The sequence below is a fragment of the Symphalangus syndactylus genome, chromosome 2, assembly GCF_028878055.3.
Source record: "Symphalangus syndactylus isolate Jambi chromosome 2, NHGRI_mSymSyn1-v2.1_pri, whole genome shotgun sequence".
In the NCBI taxonomy this organism is placed as follows: domain Eukaryota; kingdom Metazoa; phylum Chordata; class Mammalia; order Primates; family Hylobatidae; genus Symphalangus; species Symphalangus syndactylus.
Genome location: NC_072424.2, coordinates 94,641,307 through 94,649,558, shown reverse-complemented (window position 1 = coordinate 94,649,558; position 8,252 = coordinate 94,641,307). Strand labels below are relative to the sequence as shown.

Below are 8,252 nucleotides of genomic sequence, written 5' to 3'. Positions count from 1 at the left end.
CTAAAGGAAGTATAATATCCAGTCTGTAAATATTTTCAACTTTATTTTTAACTGACAAAACATATATACTTATGGGGTGCAATGTGATATTTTGATGTATATTTACAATGTGGAATGATTAAGTCAGGCTAATTAACAAACACACATACTTATTATTGTGGTGAAAACCTTCAAAATTTATGCTTCAAGTAATTTCAAAATATACGATGTATTATTATTTATTATAGTCACCATTCTGTGCAATAAATTATTAAAGCTTATCTTCCTTTTCTAACGGAAACTTTCTATCCTTTGATCGATATCTCCTCTTCCCCATCTACTCTTCCCCTCCCCAGCCTCTGAGAACTACCATTCTACTGTCTAATTCTATAAGGTCACCTTCTTTAGATACCGCATGTAAATGACTTCATGCAGTATTCCTGTGCCTGTTTATTTCACTTAGCAGTGAAATAAAATGAAACCGGGTTCATCCATGTTGTCACAAACAACATGGTTTCCCCATTTGTAAGGCTGAATAGAATTCCTCTGTTCCCCAATTAACCACTGAGTCTGTGGTAGTATATTTCTCATCTAAAGGGTTATCCGTTGTAGATACCCTGACAGAAAACATGAGAGCAAAATTCTAGGAGTTGCCAGTGTAAAACCAATGAAATGAGAAGAATTGCTATGTCCTTTCATAAGACTAAATAGAAATGAGAGCAGCTAGTGAGACCTCTATGATGGTAAACAGAAAAGAAAAAGTGAAGTGTTGATAGTGTTAATTTGCTACATTTGCAGCCACCTATTTCCAAAATAGATTGAAATTAATTTTATAATAAGAAAACATATTTAATAAGGTTCTTAAAGATGTTTACAATTAAATATATAATAGAACAAGGCCAATAATAATCACTGAAATCTAGGCTGGATATAGTGGTTGCTCTCTTACAAAATTTGGCAGTGGACATCACAGAAGACAATAGAAGTGGACACCATAGCCCTCAACAGGTACAGCCTGCAATGATATTGGAAATTTTAGTCTAGGAGCCTTGTTTTCTGGTCTCGGCTCCTTCCACATCTGCTGTGTAATTCTGTAAGTTCCTCGCCCTCTTCACAAGTCTTTTAGGAATCTCCCCACTCCATGTGCGACTGGAAAGGCTGTCAAACCAGAGTGGTAGAAAAGTGGCTCGGACTGAGCCATAAGAGTCTTTGTGGGTCCTTTCTGGCCTCGGAGGGAAACAGAAAAACTCCTTCTGATTTAGGTTTGTGAATGATAGTGTTTCTGACAATCATCTTACCTGCAAATGAAGGAAACCTGTTTGAGGCAGGAGATAATGAGGTAAAAGGAAAAGTGAAGCCAAGTAAAGTGATAGAGAGAAAAAGAGAGAGAGAATTACATGACCACCCTGATTTAGCTGTGCCTAAAGCTGAACTATCCCTAGACTTTTTAGCTATGAGAGCCAATACATGTTCCCTTTTATATTCAGCTTATTTTACTTGGATTTCTGTGATTTGAAACTAAAGCATCATAACTATAAAACCCTTGTGCTTCACATCAATGGTTAAACTTTTCCCACCTGTAAAATGAAAAGCATGAACCAAATTATCTCAGATTTCCTTCTGAGTATAAAATTTTACAGCTCTAGATTAATCGTGCATTGCTCTAGGACAGGGCTATTATCTTACCTGTTTTGATAGCCAGAATTTCTGGCAGTTAGTAGGATCTGAATAACTATCTCTTGTATTAAATTTTTTTAAATGGTCTGTCCACTCTTTAAACCTAGCCTTTTGTAAAGCAGTTACCTCTGTTATTTTTGCTTTCTTATTTCCCCTCTGTATCTCTAATAAAACACAGTGACAAGCACATGTTCACAGGTTTCCCTTCCAGGGAAAAGGAGCTAAATAATGTTGGTGAGGCTGCACGTGGTGGCTCACGCCCATAATCACAGCACTTTGGGAGGCCAAGGTGGGTGATTGCTTGAGCTCAGAAGTTCAAGACCAGCCTGGGCAACATAAGGAAACCCTGACTCTTCAAAAAAAAAAAAAAAAAAAAAAAAAAATATATATATATATATATATTAGCCTGGCGTGGTTGTGCACGCCTGTCATCCCAGCTACTCAGGAGGCTGAGGTGAGAGGATCACCTGAGCCCAGGAGGTCGAGGCTGACATGAGCTGTGATTGTGCCACTGTGCACCAGCCTGGGTGACAGAGTGAGACCCTGTCTCAAAATAGTAACAACAATAACAATAATAATAATGGTAAAATGAGAAATACACATTGTACTATTGATCTGATACCATGGTAAATATAATAATTCAAAAGAGTTATTTATTATTGACATAATCCAAGCTAGATAGAAAAATTATTAATCATTCCATTTATAATTAACTTTAAGATTTGATATTTCGTGCTTTGTGGTAAACAGGGAAAAAGTAAAAGGATTTATCGAATCAGTAGCTAAAAGAAGCATAAGCCAAGTTTTAGAAATTTAGTTCATATTTCTGCTAATGTTTATGTTCGGACCTCCTTTACTTTCAGGTACCCTTTATATATACATACACACACACAGAGAATATACATATATACACACACACAATTATATATACACATAATATATATAAATGAGTGTGCATGTGCTTTGGTACTTTGCTTTGTTTTCTGGTCTCGGCTCCTTCCATATATGCTGTGTAATTCTATAAGTTCCCCGCCCTCTTCACAAAACGTGTGAAGTACACGTTCACAAAACATGTACTGTGCTTTGGTTGTTACCTTAATAACCTAGTGTACGACTCACCCAGAGTAGATTTTTCAAGATCCCAAGTCAGTGCTTGGAATGAAGTTCTAGCCTAAGCTGAAAAGACAGAAGCTGGAAGTTAGATACATAATAAAGGTTCCAGTGGTGACATAGGGAAGAAAACTTGAGTATCCCGTTGTCAGTGGGCATGGGCGAGGTGAATTGCTATATAAAAGTAATGATTGTCCAAGAAGTCTCAGTATTTATATAGTATATATACTTATAAATCATACACACACACACACACACACACACAAACTTCTAGTATTTTCTGTTAACTTCCCTATAACCATATACAAGGAGTTTTGGTGGGAAAAGTGAGGGAGAAAGGTTGGTCACAGAACTGTCTTTTCCTCTTAGTAAATAACTTCAGGCATGTTGGAAGGAGAAACGCCATACACACAGCCTTCTCTGAAGTTCCTTGCCAGGAAAACGTCTGTATTTCCTTGTTCTTGGTATTACAGTTGTGTGATATTTTTTACTTCCCTAAGAAACTTTTCTTGCTATTACCAAAACTTAACAGAGTCTTAGTTTTTTACATGAAAAATGATAAAAATGTCTATCCAGTCTAGCATATGAAGTTATTATAAAGATCAGAAGAGATAATGCACATTAAAGTACTTCAAAAGCTATAAATCACTGTTCAAAATATTATTACTGTCCTCACCACTGTTAGTATTTGTTTTCACAACATCTTGTGAGGTGAGTAACTATTACTAAGGAGGAAATTAAGGAACAATAAGATTAATTGTCTTGCTTACAGTTGTATCTCTATTTAGTGTCCAAGTTGAAGTGAATTCAGACACCCTGACTTGGCTCTAGGACACCATGTCATACACAATGAAAATCAAAAAAAAGAAAAGATTTCCAGAATTTTATATGAACACTTTTTTTCATACCTTTGACCTCTGTTGTTTAAACTTGAAAGAAAGAGAGAAACAGAGGGAAACAGAGAGAGATTAGATCATTTTACAGGCATCCAAGTCAACCGATCAGGTTAGAATCATAAACCTCTTTTTCCATGAATCAATCAAAATAAGATATGGAACAGGAGGAAAGGATAGGTTTCGCAGAGTGTTTACCCAACAGTAAAGATACAGATATTCTTAGACCTTCAAAGTATGTTAAATTTACTAGTTTGCAAATAGGAATTGTTATGTACTATCAATGAAAAGATAATTCAGAACAATTTTTGGAAACCAATTTGTCTCCAAATATCTAGATTTGCTAATATCTATCACAATTAAAGAAAAATATAGGCTGAGCTCATGCCTGTAATCCCAGTGCCTTGGGAGGCTGAGGTGGGAGGATCACTTGAATCTAGGAGCTTGAGACCAGCCTAGGAAACATAGCAAGACCTTATCTCTACAAATGAATTAAAAAATTAGCCTAGTGCATGTCATGTAGTCCTAGCAACTCAAGAGGCTGAGGCAAGAGGATGGCTGGAGCCAGGCGTAGGAGACTGCAGTGAACCATGATCACGTCACTGTACTCCAGCCTGGACAACAGAGCAAGACCTTGTATATAAATAAATAAATAAATAAAATAAATAAAAAATAGTAAAAACATAGTCTCTGACTTAGCAAATCCACTCTTAGAAATTTAGACCTCAGAAACAAATTCTCAACTACACAAAGATATATTTATTTATGGCCGGGCGCGGTGGCTCAAGCCTGTAATCCCAGCACTTTGGGAGGCTGAGGCGGGCGGATCACGAGGTCAGGAGATCGAGACCATCCTGGCTAACACAGTGAAACCCCGTCCCTACTAAAAATACAAAAAATTAGCAGGGCGTGGTGGCAAGCGCCTGTAGTCCCAGCTACTCGGGAGGCTGAGGCAGGAGAACGGCGTGAACCTGGGAGGCGGAGTTTGCAGTGAGCGGAGATCACGCCACTGCACTCCAGCCTGGGCGACAGAGCGAGACTCCGTCTCAAAAAATATATATATATATATTTATTTACAGGAGATTCTTTACAATAATTCCTAATATAAGATTTCAAAAATTTCAAACAACTTAAATATCCATAAAGAATCAATTATATAAGCTATGACACATTTTATTGAAAGACTGCTCAGCCATTTTAAAAAGTGAGGTAAGCTTATATGAATAGATATTAAAGGACCCCACCATGGATTGTGAATGAAGGAAATCAGTTGCAGAATAGCAAAATTTTCACATGTATGATATATGTAAAGAGTGGAAAGACATGTATCTAACTGATAATACCGGTTTCCCTTAAAGAGTGAATGATTGACCGAGTGTGGTGGCTCAGGCCTGTAATCCCAGCACTTTGGGAGGCCAAGATGGGTGGACCACCTGAGGTCAGGAGTTTGAGACCAGCCTGCCCAACATGGTGAGAACCCCATCTCTACTAAAAATACAAACAAAATTAGCCGGGCATGGTGGCATGTGCCTGTAATCCCAGCTACTCTGGAGGCTGAAGCAGGATAATCACTTGAACCAGGGAGGCAGAGGTTGCAGTGAGCCGAGATTGCGCCATTGCACTCCAGCCTGGGGGACAAGAGCGAGACTTCATCTCAAAAAAAAAAAGAAAGAGTGAAAGATTCAGTAGACTTTCTCTTTCTATATTTCATTTTTATTTCAATTTTCATTACAATGAACATGTTTTATTTCAGAATAAAAATGTAAATAAAATGTAATTTCTTAAGCTGTCCATTTACTAATTTAGTGTAATCACAATGAAAATCATTTTTAAAAAATGCTTTATATAATGAAAATAGAAAAATACATGCTAAAGAATATTCTAAAAAATAATAAAGGTGGAAGAAATGTCAGGAAGCACAAGTCCCTCCAGATAAAGTAACAATAATTAGACGATGCAATATTGATACAAAAATAAATATAAATAAAAGGGGATTTTTAAAACCCAAATAAATTCATTTATGTTTTATATCTAAATGTCTGACAAAATAAGAATCACATGATTTCAGGAAATGAACATTACTTAATAAATAGAAAGGGGCATTTATACTACAATATGGGACAAATTGATTTAGATCTAAAATTTATACACCAGATCAACACCATGTCAATTATTTGGAAATAGAAATCCTAAAAGAACACTGGGTGTGGTGGCTCACGCCTGTAAACCTAACACTTTGGGAGGCTGATGTGGGCGGATCACCTGAGGTCAAGAGTTCGAGATCAGCCTGGCCTCTACCAAAAAGCACAAAAAAATTAGCGAGGTGTGATGGCACGCAACTGTGGACCAACTACTCTGGAGTCTGAGGTGGGAGGATCACTTAAGCCAGGAGGCGAAGGTTGCAGTGAGCCAAGATTATGCCACCGCACTCCAGTTTGGGTGACAGAAGGAAACCCTGTTTAAAAAAAAAAAAAGAAGAAGAAAAAAGAAATGCCGAAAGAAAAAAAAAAAAAGGAAAGCATTAGTTACACAAAATAAACAGATGATGATATTCCCAGAATTTAAAGTATAAAGAAACATTACTATTTCCAAATAATTGACATGGTGTTGATCTGGTGTATAAATTTTAGATCTAAATCAATTTGTCCCATATTGTAGTATAAATGCCCCTTTCTATTTATTAAGTAATGTTCATTTCCTGAAATCAGAATAAAATTGTTGGCATTCACACACACACACACACACACACACACACACAGAGTACTCAGATTTTTTTCTTTTGAATTATTTCCTTAAGTCAGTATCCCAGAGTAAAATTGTTGGCATTCACACACACACACACACACACACACACACACACTTACATAGTTCTTTGCAGGTGTTGGGAATCCAAATCAAATTTAGGAAGCATGCTTTGACAAATATTAAGAGTATTTATAGTCAGAATTGAACAATATATCTGAACTCAAACCCACCAGAACATCATCCATACTGTAATTAATTGCAACACATAAAAGAAAAAACAACCTGTGTCCACCAAAGAAATAAAATAAACTATATAACTCAATATTAAGACGCCATATACAAAGATAAAGATTATGCTGCAAAATTGAAATGTTTATGAAATAATAAGTGAAAATTTTAAAATGTTATGGGTGTTCTAGAACTCTCCTATTAGGAATGATTATATGTGGGATAAAGAGGAAAAACAGAACTCTGTATAAATGTGGATAAAGATTCTAAAGACGCATAGAGAAATAGAAAATAGTTTGTGTTCAGAATGTGGGAATATGAGATAATTTTATATTACATATAATGTTATTTAACAATATATATTTTCAAACCTAATGGGGTCTATTCAAATGCACCTATGACAAGAATAAGATGTTCCTGGTCAACTTACAGCTGTATTGCCACTAATTACACTAGAAATGTAATAAATGTGAACTGGATGTCCTAAAAGCACAACCACTTTCTAATAAATGGAATGCCAGTTGCCATTGTCTGGAGGCTGAGAAAAATCATGAAAAAAACACATGCCTGAAACCATGTATATTTTTAGTGAAAAGACTATCATAGAATGTTATTAGATTAACTTTTGTGTGAGTGACTTTAAACTCTTAATTGGATTCCAGGCATATCGGACATACGCAAAATGGCTCTAATTGCCTCACTTTTCCTTCTGACGCTTGAGAATAGCCCATATTTAGGCTTTTTAACAACCAAAAGATAAAGGACAGAAAGAAAAAATATATATATTTGAGCTACAAAATACAGACTGTGAGATAGTTGAGGGCAGTGGGAGGACCACTCGGAACTTAGAAAATTCCCCATTCTTCAGTTACTTGTAGAACAATCTGAAGCTACTGCTGCCACCTTGTGGCAATTATATTTTTACCTTTTATTTATAGACAGAATAGTGTAACTGGAACTAAGACCCTCATGGAATATTTGTAGGACAGTTTCGTGATAAACACTAATATCGACGTTTCCGTTTATCACAATAGTGAAGAATACAGGCGACAAAACTAAAAAATATATTTTATGGCCGGGCGCGGCACTTTGGGAACCGCAGCACTTTGGGAGGCCAAGGTGGGTGGATCACCTCAGGTCAGGAGTTTGAGACCAGCCTGCCCAAAATGGCAAAATGGCGAAATTCCATCTCTACTAAAACTACAAAAATTAGCCGGGCGCAGTGGCGGGTCTCTGTAGTACCAGCTACTCGGGAGGCTGAGGCAGGAGAATCGCTCGAACCCGGGAGGCGGAGGTTGCAGTGAGCCGAGATCACGCCATTGCACTCCAGCTTGGGCAACAAGAGCAAAACTCCGTCTCAAAAAAAAAAAAAAAAAGTGGGCATAAGTAATTAAGACATGGTTTTAGAAGAGAAGAATTTGGCTTTAAATTGATTATCAGAAAAAAATACAACTTTTAATTCGCAGGTCAATAATCCCTCATTCCCAGCTTTCATAAATATTTCTTAAAAGAGTCCTACGGACGCAAAGAGCCAAACAGAGGAGAAGGAAGGAAGGAAGAAGGGGCGAGCTCCTTAGGTGCTGGGTTTTTATACTCAGCGGGGCTACGTGGGCATCGGTG

General features: G+C 36.9%; 1 long non-coding RNA gene across 1 annotated transcript; it reads right to left on the bottom strand.

Moving 5' to 3' along the window:
- Window positions 1–907: 907 nt before the first annotated feature.
- On the bottom strand, window positions 908–7,657 carry LOC134735859 (uncharacterized). The gene is made up of 3 exons (XR_010119405.1): window positions 7,558–7,657; window positions 2,776–2,832; window positions 908–1,277 (listed from the first exon to the last, which is right to left on the bottom strand). It is a non-coding gene; the product is annotated as an uncharacterized lncRNA (long non-coding RNA).
- Window positions 7,658–8,252: the final 595 nt, after the last annotated feature.